At 44.7% G+C, this 17592-nt stretch overlaps 1 long non-coding RNA gene across 1 annotated transcript in view; it reads right to left on the bottom strand.

The window, feature by feature from the left end:
- Positions 1 to 15208, bottom strand: part of LOC309639466 — a 31262-nt gene extending 16054 nt beyond the window's left edge. The window contains exon 1 of the long non-coding RNA XR_014251673.1: positions 6935 to 15208. This is a non-coding gene — a long non-coding RNA (uncharacterized lncRNA). The remainder of the gene's footprint in view (positions 1 to 6934) is intronic.
- Between the last annotated feature and the right edge of the window lie 2384 nt (positions 15209 to 17592).

Here is a 17592-nt window from a genome sequence, read left to right as displayed (position 1 = left end):
AGGAAAAGGCCACCCTTTAATTGTCCTCATGACTCTTCTGAAAATAGAATCCTTTTTATTCAAAGCTTAATTCAGTTAATGTTCCCAATATAAATGAATAATCTAAAGTGTAAGCAAATTCTCTCGCAGGCTACGCTGACAGAGTTCCTCTGCTCTATTTTTTTTTTTTTAAAGCCACTTTTATTTTGGGTTTTCTAAATATGCAGCTAAACTTAGTTCTAACTCATACACAATCTTTTAATTTTTTATTTTAAATTATGAAACAGTTTTACGTTTCATAAATAATAATGATACAAACAATAATTATGATACACGTTACAGTCTCACTACCTAAATTACAGAGATATTGACACTTTGCTTCTGCTCTTTTTTTAACAAGTGAAATCAATGTTCCTAATGCTTTTTTTCCCAAATAAATTTATTTATTTATTTATTTATTTATTTATTTTTGGCTGTGTTAGGTCTTCGTTGCTGCGCACGGGCTTTCTTTTTGTTGCGGCGAGCGGGGGCTACTCTTCATTGCGGTGAGTGGGCTTCTCATTGCAGTGGCTTCTCTTGTTGCGGAGCACGGACTCTAGGCGCGCAGGCTTCAGTAGTTGTGGCTCGCGGGCTTAGTTGCTCCGCGGCATGTGGAATCTTCCCAGATCAGGGCTCGAACCCGTGACCCCTGCATTGGCAGGCGGATTCTTAACCATTGCGCCACTGGAGAAGCCCCTACTCTTTTTAAATAACAATTTTTCCTTTTAATAATTTCTTTGAAAAATGTGGAACGCTTCGCGAATTTGCGTGTCATCCTTGCGCAGGGGCCATGCTAATCCTCTCTGTATCGTTCCGATTCTAGTATATGTGCCGCCGAAGTGAGCACCTCTGCTCTATTTAAAGACCTTTCCTGGGCAGAGCCTAGGCTCGGCTTTCCCTGAACCTACTCAGAAGTCCCCACCCTCATGGCACTGCACTGATTTCCCTCGAGCATTATGTGTGCTGGGGAGGGCACAAAGGGGCAATGAGGAGTACCTGCCCACACACCTGGGCTCCCAGACTTGTGCCCTTTGTCCAGTTCCAGCGCCAAGCTAGTCTGGGGGGACCCAAGAGATGCCATTGGTCCCCAGAGTCTTCCAAGGGTTTATGACATAAGGGGTGGGCAGGGGACACACACAAAACAAAGCAAGATGGAGAAAAATTATGTAAACATATCATAAACAATTGAGTTAACTTTGTGAAACAGCCTGGGAGTGCTTCTGGAGAGAGAAAGACCAGGGTGGGCTGGAGTCATTCTGGAAGTTTTAAGACCCCACTCAAAGCTCACTCCTTCCAGGAAGATTTCTCCATGGCTGGAGGAGCCCTCCCCTCTGCAGGTGCTGTTGCACTAATCCTGACGTGCACCTCGCAGGTGGTACCGAGCAGTCACCACCTTCTCTGGTGATTATTTAAGTACAAGGTGAATCACCCCCAGGGAAACCTGCCCTGGCCCTGTGAGCAGAAGCCTATCTATGAGCTTCATTGCTCCCCAAACTTCCCTCCACTGTGCCACTGAGTACAACGTAGTGGGACTGGCTGCTCACACATCTGTGTCCCTCACCAGACTTAATACCCTGGGAAGGGAGGACCCATGTTGACCTAGTTCATTGCCATGTGCCCCAAGCCATGTGCAGTGCCTAGACCATGATGGGCCCTCAACCAATATTTGATGAATGAAAGAATCTCCCCTACCAGAATGCAACTGGGGGCATGCTTTATACTCTTTGTATCCGTATCTATACTTATCATAGTGTTGGCACCCTAACGATTTTCTAGCTGAATTAATGAATGAATGAATAAAAGGAAGATTTCACAGCAGAGATGGGACTTGAACTGGGCCTTCAAGGATGGGGCAATCCAGAAAGAGTGAAGTGGTTAAGATTCCATCAGCTTATTACTGTGGTCCAACTCCCTTGATGGGGTCTCTCATATTAGACCTGGTTAACAATGGGAGAATCTACCCAGAGGCATAATAGAGACAGTATGCCAGTTGCCTCAATTCTGGGTGTGGCACCAGCCATGTACACACCCAGGGGTCATCTTTATATCCTCCTAGTCCAGCACGGTGCCTGGCACATGGTAGGCGCCTCATAAATATGTGTTGAATGAAATCAAATATATCCAGCCCGTTATTAAGTATCCTGGAGCCCACAAGTCTCTGGGTTGAAGGGAAATGTGTGCAGAAGTGGAGACCCAAGCAAAGTGCCCCTAGTCTGCCAGGCTAGATTCTGCAGCCTAAATTTCTGCAGAATAAAAGGATTAAGTCTGAGATAGGCACCAAGCCTTGTCAAGTGCAAGCTGTAACATTTGTTCTGAAGTCTGTCATACACCAGACCTAGAGGCGAAAATCCCCACGCAGCTGAGCGGGGAGGAGTCTGGCCCAGCCCGTCAGGGCTGACACGTGACCCATGTGAGGATGGATGGGTAGAGTGGCAGCTGGTGGAAGACAGGGTCTTAAGGAAGGGAGGCACGTAATTCAGAGCATGGGAGGAGGTGTCCGGAGGCCTCAGAAGCCTTGTCCATCTTGGCAGCAGTGGGTCACCCTGGTTCCCAGAATTGTAAAATCTCATTTCTCCCAGAGAGTCTGATCCATGGATAGTTTGAGCTGGAATATTCCAAATGCAGGGCAGTGAGTGCAAAGGAAGGCATAATGTTACCTTTTCCTCCTGACTATATCTCTTCTCCCGGTAAACTGAGAAGACAGAGAGAGAGAAGGGGATGGGAGGGGAGGGGAGAGAGGGGAAGAGAGGGAAAGGGAGGGGAAGGAAGAGGGAAGAGAGGAAAGACAGATTTTTGCGTCCCCATCCTCGGGTCTGCACTGCAGGAAGATTCCTTTGGTTCATCGCATGATGCAGGTGCTGCTGGCAAGACAACCCTTCTGAGAACTGGTTGCCAAATGCATCAATCCTGGCGAGCCGCTGTGAGCTGGCCTGGGGCAGAGCTAGGTGAGCCATTTACCTCCTGCGCCCGCATGTAATTGTGGGGTCCCTGGATGGGACCAGGTGGCGGGGCCACCTTCATCCCGGTCCTATGACTGTACCTTCCAGGAGTGCTCCAGTGGCTGCCAGGATTTGCCGCAAAGCTCCGCCGCTGCAGGCCCCGGGATAAGACACTGCCGGCTCTCAGCTCAGGGAAGCTCTCCCCAGCCCACGAGGCCCCTCTCTTGGACGGGTGGCCGCAGGCTGCATCCCTGCCTCTTTCCTTAACAAGTGTGAGCCTCAGTTCCTTCAAGTATATAATGGGAGCAATATTAATGACCTCCCCTCACTACCTGGGGGCTGCCAGCCCAATCCAGGGAGACACTGGGTGTGAGGTCCAGGATGAACCACCCAGGGCTCCAGGTTAATTATTATTATTACCTCCGCTCCACCAACAAAGGAACAGGGGAAAGGCATCACATGCTCAGATCAACCTGCAGTGATCAGGGTGAGGCCCAGCTGGGATCTGCTTGTCCTCTCCCAGCAGGTCTGCAAGCAGGGCCGCAGGAAGCAGGCAGGGGTCCAGAGCACAGAGAGTTGGTGCAGTTGGCTACAATAGGCCTGAACTCAGGACACCGCCACAGGGCTGGCTGTGGCGTTTCAGGGGCCCAGGCAGGTGGGCCAAGCAGGAGGTTATGGGACCACAAGGCCACTTGGAGCCTTGTGGCTGGTTCCCAGATCTCACTGGGATGGAACAGCCCTTGAGGCCACCTCAGAGTGCTGCCCAGGCTAAACCAGAGCAGCATGAGTGCCCCCAGAGACGCCCCCAGTTTTCAGAGACCTATCGCCTCTACACTTCTGCTAGACTCCTTCCTGGAGAGCGTCAGCGCCCTCTTGCGGGAAAGGAGATACATCAAACTGAACTGAAATACTCAGTGAGGCTCCCGGGTCTGGCATGGAGCCTGGCACCGCTGGAAAGGCAAAGACGGGTGGGAGGCGCCTCCCACGCTCTAGGCCCCGCCAGTCCGGCGTGAGCACTGGGGGAGGGGGTGACAGGGCAGCGGGGAGGCGGCAAACACCTAAGTGGCCGCTGTCCAGGATAGAATGCAAGGTCAAGAAGACCAAGAGAAGGCTAGGCACCAGAGGAATGAGACTGTCCTGTCTGTTTAGGGTCAGGAGGGCCTTCGTGGAGAAGGTGGCATTTCTTTTTTTTTTTTCATTGCTTATCTGTGAGCTTGATAACAAGCAGCCTCTTTTTTATTTTTTAATTTTTTATTTTTTTTTTTATACAGCAGGTTCTTATTAGTTATCCATTTTACACATATTAGTGTATGTATGTCAATCTCAGTCTCCCAATTTATCACACCCCACCCCCCGGCCACTTTCCCCCCTTGTCCATACGTTTGTTCTCTACATCTGTGTCTCTATTTCTGTCCTGCAAACCAGTTCATCTGAACCTAGAAAAAAGGTACAGATGAATCGGTTTGAAGGCGGCATTTCTTAAGAACAGTGATTCACTGCTCGGGCTGGGTGTAGGTTTTGACTCGGCCACTCCTACAAATAGTTCCGAACTCTCCAAGCATACATTGTCTCATCTGTAAAATGAGGAAAAGAATATTCCTGGCCGTGAAGCGGCTATGATGGTAGAATGTGGTCACGTACACAGCACTGAGCAGCCGGTCTGCTGCAAAATAGTCCCAGTCACTGATCACTGTTATCAAGGACGGGTGGGATTTGAATTTACAGAGACCGCAGGGAAAGGGAAAGCGTGGGAGGACGGTATAGATCAACTGAGCCCATCAGTTTAGGTTTCAACTAGTCAAATTACAATCTCATTTTAAATAACCAAGGAAGTTTCCATTTAAAGAACTCTAGTGGGGAAATGTTTTATAAAATGAAAATTCCTTCTAAAAGTGTGAAGAATCTCTCCCCATTTCCTACTTTCAAGTATGAGTTTCAAATAGTTATTTCAGTGTGTATTAAGCAGGTCCTTTATTGAGGATGCTGTGCTAGGGATTGTGGCAATCCAGAGAGATCAGTGATCTCCACCCTCAAGGAGTTTGCAAGTAACAAGTTCAAGTGCACAGGTCCTGTTGGGGTGGAAGGTAGATTTCAGGAAGCCTAGTCCAGCCCTCTTTCAAATACCTCCAGGGAACTGGATGGGTTCCCCTACCCCCCCAGGCTCCTTGGTGTTGGGCAGACCAGCTTCTTCTGCTAAGATCAAGGGCAAATGGGCCATTGCTGACCCAGGTGGGCCAACCACCCCCAGCTGGAGGTGAACATTGGAGGTCTGGTGAGAAATTCCAAGACCTGAGGGCAAAACTTCCCCAGCCAGCCTTCCTTTCCTGAATTTAAAATGAACAGCCCAACTGCAAAGAGAGTTTTTGTTCTGTGTTCACAGGGAAATGGTCTGTGCAGATCTGACCTTGGCTCTGACTCTCACCCCTCTTGCCACAGGCCAGAACCACAGAAAACATTAACGCTCAGTTCACCAAACTATTGCTCTTTGGCAAAAGACATTCAGCCTTGTGTGTGTTTGTTGGAAGGGGTGCAGAATATCCTAGTAATCGTTTATTGAGCTATGTGAGGGGGCTCATCATGCTCTGAAATAGATTCTTTCATCATCCCCATCTTGCAGATGAGAAAACCGAGACTTAGCAAGATTGAGTAACCTATCCAATGATCATACAGCTAAAATGAAGCAAATGAGGAATGTTCATCACAGCTGGACACCAAAGCCTGTGTTTTTAACCACAGCTCTATGAACACCCAACCCAGTGCCATGTTTTAGAGACTCTGTTACGTTTCTTTACAACCACTTCTATGTCAGAATAGCAAAACTGTGGACTGTATACAAGAGGGTTGGAAATTCACACCCTGGGGGCAGGAGAGGGTGTATCTGGACAGGAAATATGTTTTATTTGGCTAAAAGAATGTTTCAAAAATATAATTTTAAAATTTAAATTAGATGTCTATCCTGCCATGTATTTTATTACATCTGGCCCTTTGTATGTTTAATTACCTGCCTGAGCCCAGAAAGCATTTGAATCTATGACCCCTGGTAGAGCCCATCTCACCCTCCACTGTGACTTCGGGGCTGTGCCTTGCCCCTTTTGTTTTGAAGGCACTTCGCCTTTCCTGCAGGAAGTACTCTGGGGCTGTCTCACCTGCAGTGAGAATTTGGACCATGGAGCCAGCCAAGCTGATGAGAGTCTAACCCTTCCCCTACTCCACCCACCTTGTCTCTCCCTGCCTGCCCTGCAAAGGACTCCACAGTCCTAGACAGGCAGCCTGTGTTCCCCAGGCCAGAAGTCCACTGAGTGTGGGCAGCTCAAATGGGAGCCAGGCTGTCAGCAGTAACCCCACAGTCTTCACCGGACCCAATAATGCACAAGCCTGGCATTGACCGAGGCCTCTGGGTGCAAGGCTGGGTCACTGCCCAAGTTTCTGCAGACCCAAGGCATCTCCCAACCCAGATCTGCCATGTTCTGAGACGGCAGCTGAGGTGAGGGCTCTGGGTCCAAGAGAGGGGCTAGCTGGTCCTCCAGGTGTCCTAAGGGCTGTGGGCGGCCCTTTGTTTGCCTGTTCCAGGACTAAGTCCTGGGCATCCTTGTTTCATGAAACCAGGAAGCAGCCTCCTGATGGGAAAACTGCTGTGGAGAAAAAGGGTGTGTGTGTGGGGGGGGGGGGGGTGTGGGTGTGTGTGTGTGCGCGCGCGCGCGCGCTGGGGTGGGGAAGCCAGGGAAGAGGGAGAGAAGAAGAGAGGAAGGAAAAAACAAAACAAGAGAAAACAGCCTAATTCAAAAGACATGTGGTTTTCTTCTTGTGGTTTGATGCAAGAGCTTGGTGGTTTAAGTAAAGATCAGAGCCCAGACTGTGGGAGAGTTAAAGACTAGGCGGGGCTGAGGAGAGTCCTGAGAACAAAGAGTCTATTGAGGGAACCCCACCCAGGGAGAGGCAGGGAGCGGGAGGGAGGGAGGGCAGGCATCTCCACTCACCTGGGGAGCCTGCCCCGGCACAGGCTTCTGGTCTACCCACAAAGCCGTCACAGCCTGACTCACACATGAGCGCTTCTTCCTCTCAGACAGCAACTGCCAGATGCAATGCTGTACCAGGGAAATTTCAGAGAGACTGTGATTCCCTATGAGATTGGGCTTGGGGTTCAGAAGATAAAGTCCCTATGGAGAAAGACCTGAGATGAAGACAAAGGTTTGAATTCCGTATAGTCACTAACACTGACTCAGAGCTTGGGCCAGGCCACTTACAGTTCCAACATTCTAAGATTCTAGGCCCCTTTTTAGGGGTGTGGGCTTTCTTCCTACTTCTTGAGCCCAGCAACATCAAGTTTACGTAACACTTAAACGTGCCAGCCGCTCTTCTAAATGCTCTCTATTAACTCATTAATCTTCACAAGTCTATGAAATGGGCCCTATGACTATTACCATTTTACACATGAGGAAACTGAGGCACAGAGAGATCGAGCGACTTGCTGGATTGTGAGTCCAGGCAGTGAGCTCTGGCATGTATGTTACTAATGATGTACTGGTTCATTGTGGGAAGGTGAGAATGCCCAGGACTAGGCCAAAAATGAGATTCCCAAGGCTCAGACCCCTGCAGCCCATTCCCTTCCTTCAGCCCCCAACCCCCTCCCCCAGTACACACACAAATGCAGAAGATGATGTTCACTCCCTAGGAGTCTAGGAGGCCTGGAGGAAGGCAGGCATCAGGGCCACCTGGCCCCTCTTCCATTTGAGAGGTAAGGACTAAGCTCTGGCAAGGGTGAAGATCTTGACCATCAGACCCCTACCGTGCAAACAGCCTTTGAATCAAACCTCTCCTATGATTACAGTGCCCAGGATTTGGAATCTTGGGGCACATTGTATACTCTAGACATTGGAAACCCCATTGGCTATCACTATTGTAACTGGAAACCTCTTTTAAATGGTTATATAAGAATAATCCCAGGGAATTCCCTGGCGTTTCAGTGGTTAGGACTCTGCGTTTTCACTGCTGAGGGCACAGGTTCAATCCCTGGTTGGGGAACTAAGATACCACAAGCCATGCAGCACGGCCAAAAAAAAAAAGAATAATCCCAGTGCTACCATCAGCCCAGTCAGGGTAGCTCCCCAACAGATCCAGAATGGAGGCTGAAGGTCTGCACACCAACACATGTACTGGATTTCCTTTCGGCCAGACCAGGTGCTGTAAGAACAAGTTGCACTCCCTGCTCCCGGCCCCTCACCCCCACCCCAGCAGCCTCACGCCTTCCCTCTCAGCAGATCACAGAGCCTGTTAAAGCCAACAGGAACCTTGGAGACCATCTAAGATCCCACAAAGCAGTGCAGTTGGTGGAAAGAGCCCTTTGGAGTCCCAGAGGCTAGTGATTTGGAGCCCATCACTAGGCTCTCTGAAATATCAATAAAAATACTCGCCTGAGTGGTTACTGTGAAGATGAAAAGGGGCTCTGCTCATAGAGCACGGAGTACAGTGCCTGGTGCAAGGTAGATGCTCAGTATGGTGGATATTACCACCTAGACCTGCACCTGATAGAGAAACTTTTGAATGATAACGTGTACCTGGTATTTTGATTAGTACTTTACATATGTTTCCTTATTTATTCCATGAAGTAAGACAAAGCAGTCACCTGAGACTCATAGTGGTTAAGGAACTTTCTCGAGGTTACTCAGGTTCGTGAGTGGCCAAGCTCAGATTCACACACTGGAAAAGAATGGACGGGTCCAGAGACCATTTGTGCCTGTCTGGCACCAATGGCCTAAAAATTATGACGAATCAATGAGAAAATGAATGAAAAAAATGAGTTAGGAAAGTCTGAGTTCAGAAATACCCACAAAATCTTATTGAAATAGTATCATTGCCAAATCACCCACAGCCCTGCCACCACCAAGGAAATCTGTACTGTATTTCCTGGGACTAATGTGGGTCAAAGGAGCTTCACTGGCAAAGGGTCTGTTTCTGGGAGGACCAAAGCATGTTTGTAGAGCAGAGAGGAATCCAAAATGCAATGCTCACTCAAACCCAGTATTTTGTGACAAGACATTAAGCACCCTCCAGTATGCTGGCCACTCTGGAGACACAAGGAAAAAGGAGCCAGTCTTGTTCTTATCAACCAGTGGAGAAGTAAGGAAGTTCTGTGTGAAAGAAGACAGGACAAGACCGAGCCCCGGATTTGAGGGAGGAAAAAGCAATGCCAGGCAGATACGTAGTGGTGCCCATGCAGTGAAGGAGTGGGGAGGGTGCGAGTGATGGTTCAGCAGAGCCAGATGTTAGTGGGCAGGGGAGTGGATCCCAGGGCTGTACTACCCCACTATCTGTTGCCCCTTTTTCTCGCCACAAGGTCCTGGGCACAGGAACCTTGCTCACGGAATTCTCCAACCCCAAGTGTCCCTCTCTGACTTGTGTAAATCTGGGCCCCCACCTAGAAACGTTTTAGGCTCTTAAGTACAGGGCATTCCTGATGCCTGAGATCTGGAGGGGGGAGGGGGGGTTCTGATGGCACCTGCCCAGCCCTCTCCTGTGAAATGTGAGACAGAACTCAGGAAGTAAAGCAAGCAAGAAGAAGGGGACTCTACCACGTCAAGGTCATAAAAGACTAAAAACGCAGAACAGACTGAAGAGACATGACAGCTGTCATCCTTGAATGAATCCTGGGTTTAAAAAAGCAAACAAACAAACAAAAAACAGATACTAAAGAACCTTACTGATATTGAAACAACTTGAGAAATTAGAATATTGACTGGATAAAACATAATAGTGTTGTAATATCCAATAAATTTCCTGAGTGTGAGAACTGAATTGTGGGTATGTTAGAGAAGGTCTTTGTTCTTAAAACTTACTTAATGCTGAAGAGTCATGATGTCTGCAACTAACTCTCTAACAGTTCAGGAGGGGAATATAAATATAACATAAACATAAATAAACACAGAGGAAGAGGAAGAGAGAGACAGAGGAAGAGAGACACAGAGACACAGAATTATGAAGAGAAAATGGGGTACCATGTTAATCAATCAATAATCTAGGAGAGGAGTTTGCAAGTACTCATTACACATTTCTGTGAATTTGTGTTTATTCAAGGTAAAAATTAGGGGAGAATGTTTAATGCTGAGCATGAGCAGAGTGGAAAGTGCTGGCATTGGAGAGGACGAGGTAGAGGATGGGATGGAGAACAGGAGACTGGCTTGGAGAGCTCCCTACACTTATCCTTGGAGGGTCCCTTGGAAATGAATTAACCTGTCTGAATCCATTTCTCCTTTAGGATATTGGGATGATAATATTGCTTATCTTTCATAGCTTTGAAGTTTAACAGATAATGTATATATATATAAGTATGTTTTGTAAACTGTCCAGTGAAATGTACCAATGACAATTATGATTTAAGAGAAGCACAGGTGAGAAGAAGGGCTGGTCAGAGAGGGTTTCAGGAGGTAAATCTTAACCAAAGAAGGTTCTATACCATCCCTTAATGCCTTGCTCTGTGACTGATGCAATTTGCTTGCTTTCTTTCTTTCCTTCTTTCTTTCTTTTTTTTTTAACTCTCTTTCTCCTTCTATGTGTGTTAAGTTTAATAAGTAAAGAGCAGTAAGAAAATTGAAGGAAGGTAGAAAATGAAAGAAGCTTTATACTTTGATGCCTCAGGGCCAGAACGTTCAGAGAAGTATCTTCCCAATCCCAGATACAATCTGCTCCAAGGACTTTAAAGTTGTTTTTTGTTTTTTGTGCGGGTGTTGGTCCTTTGAAAAGGATTTTAAAGTTTATACAAATCAGTGCAATAAAATGGCAATTACCATGTAATTAAGGCACCTTTCAATTGGGGTTCACCAAGACCTGGCACTTAGGAGTCCAAGCATGAATCACGAGCCTTTTTTTTTTTTTTAACAGTTGCTGAAGCGTGGGTGGAAATGCTATGACTTTCTGTGGAAAATCCAGATCATTTTCTTTTCCTCTTAAAAACTTTATTTTTTAGAGCAGTTTTAGGTTCACAGTAAAACTGAGCAGTAGTACAAAGAGATCCCATATACCTGCTCCCCCCTCCACACAACAGTGGTACATTTGTTACATGAACCTACATAAACACACCCTTATCACCTAGAATCCATAGTTTATCTTAGGGTTCACTCTTGGTTGTTGTGCCTTCCATGAGTTTTGACAAATGTATAATGATGTGTCCACCATGATAGTTTCATTGCCCTAAAATCCCCGGTGCTCTGCCTATTCATCCCTCTCTCCCCACAACCTCTGGCAACCACTGATCTTTTTACTGTTTCCATAGCTTTACATTTTCCAAAATGTCATATAATTGGAATCATACAGTGTGTAGCCATTTCAGATTGGCTTCTTTCACTTAGTAATATGCATTTAAGTTTCCTCCTTGTCTTTTCATAGCTTGACAGCTCATTTCTTTTTAGTGCTGAATAATATCCCACAGTTTATTTATCTATTCACCTACTGAAAGACATCTTGGTTGCTTCCAAGTTTTAGCAACTATGAATAAAGCTGCTATAAAAATTCACATTCAGGGGCTTCCCTGGTGGCGCACTGGTTGACAATCTGCCTGCCAAAGGAGGGGACACGGGTTCGAGCCCTGGTCTGGGAAGATCCCACATGCTGCGGAGCAACTAGGCCCATGAGCCACAACTACTGAGCTTGCGCGTCTGGAGCCTGTGCCTCGCAACAAGAGAGGCCACGACAGTGAAAGGCCCGCACACTGCGATGAAGAGTGGCCCCCGCTTGCCGCAACTAGAGAAAGCCCTCGCACAGAAACGAAGACCCAACACAGTCAAAAATAAATATAAATAAATTAATTAATTAAAAAAAAAATTCACATTCAGGTCTTTGTGTGGACATAAGTTTTCAGCTCCTTTGGGTAAACACCAAGAATGTGATTGCTGGATTATATGGTAAGAGCATGTTTAGTTTTGTGAGAAACCACCAAACTGTCTTCTAAAGTGGCTGTACCACTTTGCATTCCCACCAACAAAGAATGAGAGCTCCTGCTACTACACATGCTGACCAGCATTTGGTGTTGTTCTGGATTTTGGCCACTCTAAAAGGTGTGCAGTGGTATCTCGTGGTTTTGATTTGCATTTCCCTATTGACTTAAAGATGTGGAGCATCTTTTCATATGCTTATTTGCCATCTGTATATCTTCTTTGCTGAGTTGTGTGGCCTATTTCTTAATTGGGTTTGGGTTTCTTATTGTTGAGCTTGAAGTTCCTTGGTATATTTTGGATAGCAGTCCTATATCAGACATGACATGTCTTCTGCAAATATTTTCTCCCAGTCTGAGGCTTGTCTTCTCATTCTCTTGGCAGTGTCTTTCATAGACAGAAGTTTTTAATACTAATGAAGTCCAGCTTATCATTGTTTCTTTTGTGAAACATACCTGGATAAATCCCACTTGGCAATAGTGTGTAATTCTTTTTATACATTGTTGGATTTGATTTGCTAATATATTTTTAGGATTTTTGCATCTTTGTTCATGAGAGATATTGGTCTGTAGTTTTCTTTTCTTATAAAGTCTTTGTCTGGTTTTGATGTTATGGTAGTGTTGACCTAATAGAATGAGTTGGGAAGTATTCCTTCTGCTTCTATCTTCTGGAAGAGATGATTGATAGAAAATTGGTAAAATTTCTTCCTTAAGTCTTTGGTAGAATTCACCAGTGAATCCATCTGGGCCTTGGGTTTTCTGTTTTGGAAGCTTATTAAGTATTGGTTCAATTAATTTAATAGATATAAGCCTGTTCAAATTGTCTGTTCCTTCTTGTAAGTTTTAGCAGATTGTGTCTTTCAAGGAATTAGTCCATTTCATCTAGGTTATCAAATTTGTGGACATAAGGTTGGTCACAGTATTCCTTTATTATCCTTTCATTGTCTGTGGGATCTGTAGTGATTTCCCAGCTTTCATTTCTGATATTAGTTTTTGTGCCTTTTCTCTTTTTATCTCACTTAGCCTGGCTAGAGGCTTGTCAATTTTACTGATCTTTTCAAAGAATCAGATTTTGGTTCCATTGATTTTTTTCTATTGATTTTCTGTTTTCAATTTCATTGATGTCTGCTCAAATTCTTATTATTTCTTTTATTCTGCTTAATTTGGATTTAGTCTTCTTTTTCTACTTTCCTAAGGTGGAAGCTTAGATTACTGATTTTGGCTCTTTCTTCTTTACTAATATATGCATCCAATGCTATAAATTTTCCTCTAAGCACTGCTTTTACTGCAACCCACAAATTTTGGTAAGTGGTATTCTCATTTTCATTTAATTCAAAATATTTTTAAATTACTCTTGAGATTTCTTCTTTGATCCATGTGTCATTTAGAAGTGTGTTGTTTTATCTTCATATGTTTTGGGATTTTGCATCTTTCTGTTTGTGTATTCCTTAACTACTTATTGTGGATATAGATGATTTTACGACTTTTGTCTTTTAACCTTCCTACTAGCTTTATACATGGTTGATTTACTACCTTTATTGTATATTTGCCTATGCCAATGAGATTTTTCCTTTTGTAATTTTCATATTTCTAGTTGTGCCCTTTCCTTTTCCACTTAGAGAAGTCCCTTTAACATTTCTTGTGAAACTGGTTTGGTGGTGCTGAACTTTTTTAGCTTTTGCTTGTCTGTAAAATTTTGATCACTCCATCAAATCTGAATGAAAACTTTGCTGGGTAGAGCATTCTTGGTTGTAGTTTTTCCTTTCACTTTAAATATATTGTGCCACTCCCTTCTGGCCTGCAAAGTTTCTGCTGAAAAGTCAGCTGATAGCTTTATGGGAGTTCTCTTATACGTAACTTGTTTCTTTTCCCTTTCTGCTTTTACTCTTCTCTTCTTATCTTTAATTTTTGCCAGTTTGATAATAATTTGTCTTGGTGTGGTCCTCTTTGGGTTGATCCTATTTGGGACTATCTGTGCTTCCTGGACCTGGGTGTCTGTTTCCTTTCCCAGGTTAGGGAAGTTTTCAGCTAACGTGTCTTCAAATATGTTCTCAGCACCTTTCTCTCTCTCTTCTCCTTCTGGAGTACCTGTAATGCAAATATTAGTGCACTTGATGTTGTCCCAGGGGTTTCTTAAACTGTCCTCATTTCTTTTTATTCTTTTTTCTTTTCAGCTTGGGTGACTTCCACTACTCTGTCTTCCAGCTCACTGATCCATTCCTCTTATCATCTAATATACTGTTGATTCCATCTAGTGTATTTTTTATCTCAGTTATTATATTCTTCGTCTCTGTTTGGTTCTTCTTTATATTTTCTAACTGTTTGTTGAAAACTTCTAACTTCTCACTCTATTCATCCAATCTTCTCCTGGGTTCTCTGAGAATCTTCAAGATCATTACTTTGAACTCTTTTATCAGGGAGTTTACTTATCTCCACTTCACTCAGTTCCTCTTCTGAAGTTTTATCTTGTTCCTTCATTTGGAACATATTCCTCTGTCACCTCATTTTGCCTAATTCACCATTTTTATTTCTATGTATTTTGTAGATTGGTTGTGCTTCCCAACTTTAGAGAAGTAGCCTTTTGTAGGAGGTGTCCCATGAGTCCCAGCAGCACATTCCCCTAAGGTCACCAGAGCTGTATGTTCTAGGAATGTCCCTTCTATGCGTTGTATGTGTCCTTCTGTTCTGATGAGCTGACTACTGTGAGCAGTCTGGTAGGTGTCACTGGCCACTGGTCCAGTTGGTTGCCAGGCCCTGCCTTGTGCAGAGGCTGCTGGCCACTGGCGTGGGGGGCTGGGTCACAACACATCTGGCTGCAGAGCCCTAGGGGGTCCTGGGGCTAGTGCTGGCCCACTGGTGGGCAGAGCCAGTTTCTGGGGTGGGTGACTGTGGGGCTAGGGGCCCTGGATCTAGTGTTGGCCTGCTGGTGGGTGGTCTGAGTCCTGACATGGTTGGCTGTGGGGCTGTGGTGGTCCTGGAGCTGGTGTCCACCCACTGGTGGATGAGGCTGTGTTCCAGCACTAATAAGCTAGAGGGAGGATTCCAAAACAGAGCTTGCCAGTACCAGCGTCCTTGTGGTACAACGAGCACCCCAAAATGGCTGTCACCAGTGTCTGTGTCCCCAGGGTGAGCTCCACCTGTGTCCTGCCTCTCCAGGAGGCTCTCCAAGATCAGCAGGTGGGTCTGACCCAGGCTTCTTTCAAATTACTGCTTCTCCCTGTGTCCCAGCACATGTGAGATTTTGTGTGCACCCTTCAAGAGTGGGGTCTCTATTTCCCACAGCCTTCTGGCTCTCCTGAAAGTAAGCCCCACTGGCCGTCAAAGCCAAATGCTCACTACAACTAGAGAAAGCCCGTGCGCAGCAACAAAGACCCAATGCAGCCAAAAATAAATAAATAAATTTATAAAAAATTTTAAAATAAAAAAATAAAACATCGATGTTTAAACTGATTATTGATATAGTTGGATTAATAATATCTGCCATATTTTTTACTGTTTTGTATTTGTTGTCCTTTTCTTTGTTCCTACTTTCGTCTTCCACTCTACCTTTATGATTTTAATTGAACATTTTATATGATTCCATCTTCTCTCCTTTCTTTTTTTTTTTTTTTAAATTTTATTTATTTATTTATTTATGGCTGTGTTGGGTCTTCGTTTCTGTGCGAGGGCTTTCTCTAGTTGCGGCAGGTGGGGGCCACTCCTCATCGCGGTGCGCAGGCCTCTCACTATCGTGGCCTCTCCCGTTGCGGAGCACAGGCTCCAGACGCGCAGACTCAGCAACTGTGGCTCACGGGCTTAGTCGCTCCGCGGCATGTGGGACACTGCCAGACCAGGGCTCGAACCCGTGTCCCCTGCATTGACAGGCAGATTCTCAACCACTGCGCCACCAGGGAAGCCCTCTCCTTTCTTAATATACCAGTTGTCATCTCTCTGTAACTTTTTTCAGTGGTTGCCCTAGAGTTTGCAATATACAACCAATCGAAGTTCACTTTCAAATAACACTATACTGCTTCACAGGTAAGAACAAAATAATTCTAATTCCTTCCTCTCTACTCTTGTATTGTTCCTGTCAATAATTTCACTTATATTATGATATATATGTATATATGTATATATAGTTGTACATATGTATATTATATATATAATTGAATACATTGTTACTATTATGGTTGATCTCTTAGATCAATTAAGAATAAGAAAAATAAGGGCTTCCCTGGTGACGCAGTGGTTAAGAATCCGCCTGCCAATGCAGGGGACACGGGTTCGAGCCCTGGTCCAGGAAGATCCTACACGCCACAGAGCAACTAAGCCCGTGTGCCACAACTACTGAGCCCGTGCACTGCAACTACTGAAGCCTGCGCTCCTAGAGCCCATGCTCTGCAACAAGAGAAGCCACCGCAATGAGAAGCCTGTGCACCGCAACAAAGAATAGCCCCTGTTCGCCGCAACTAGAGAAAGCCCGTGCGCAGCAATGAAGACCCAACGCAGCCAAACATTAATTAATTAATTAATTAATTAATTTTTAAAAAAGAATAAGAAAAATAAAAAATTTTACTTTGCCTTACTTATTCCTTCTCCAATCCTCTTCCTTCCTTAATGTAGACCTGAGTTTCTGACCTATATCATTTTCCCTCTCTCTGAAGAATTCCTTTTAACATTTCTTGCAAAGCAGGTCTACTAGCAACAAATTCCCTCAATTTTTGTCTGTAGTCCTTATTTCTCCTTCCCTTTTGAAGGATAATTTTGCAGAGTAGAGAATTCTAGATTGGTGGAGGTTTTTCTCTCAACACATTAAATATTCCATTTAACTCTCTTCTTGCTTGAATGGTTTCTGAGGAAAAATTGGATGTAATTCTTTTCTTTGTTCCACTGTCAGTAAAGTGATTTTTTTTGGCTTTGGTTTCTTTCTTTCAGGATTTTTCCTTATCTTTGTTTTTTGATAGTCTGACTAAGCCACGCTTAGGTATCATTTCTGGGGTTTTGTTGTTGTTGTTTGTTTTGTTTTGTTTGGCATTTATCCTGCTGGTGTTCTCTGAGCTTCCTGGATCTGTGGTTTTTAATTTGGGGAAATTCTCAAGACATTATTTCTTCAAACATTGCCTCTGTCCCTCTCTCTCTTTCTTCTCTTTCTGGTAATCCTAATACAAGTATGTTATAACTTTTGTAGTTGTCCCACAGTTCTTAGATATGCTATTATGGGTTTTTTTTCTGTGTGTTTTTTTTGTTTTGTTTTCATTCTTTTTTTCTCTTTGCTGTTCTGTTTTAGGAGTTTCAACTGACATACCCTCAAGCTCAGAAATTCTTTCATCAGCCATGCCCAATCTACTAATGAGCCCATCAAATGCATTCTTCATTTCTGTTACACTGTTTTCAATCTCTAGCATTTATTTTTTCTTCTTTCTTAGAATTTCCATCTTTCTTCTCACGTTGACCACACTCAGATATGGCAGGGATGTTGGAATTATCAGACCAGGAATTTAAGACAACTGTGATTATTATGCAAAGGGCTCTAATGGATAAAGTACACAGACGCAGATCACCTCCCATTTCTGCAGGGCCCCCTTCTACATTCTTCAAATCAGGCTGCACCCTGTCTTCTATCCTCAATGAGAATGCCAGACCAAGTGCACATAGGGCTGCTCAGATATTCATCATTTCAAAATTCTGCAGCATTAAGACAGCACACCTGCTATAATAGGGGGAAAGGCCATC

This window comes from Balaenoptera physalus, assembly GCF_965194825.1.
Source record: "Balaenoptera physalus genome assembly, chromosome: 12".
Taxonomy (NCBI): Eukaryota; Metazoa; Chordata; class Mammalia; order Artiodactyla; family Balaenopteridae; genus Balaenoptera; species Balaenoptera physalus.
This window is presented reverse-complemented; position numbering and strand designations above follow the sequence as displayed.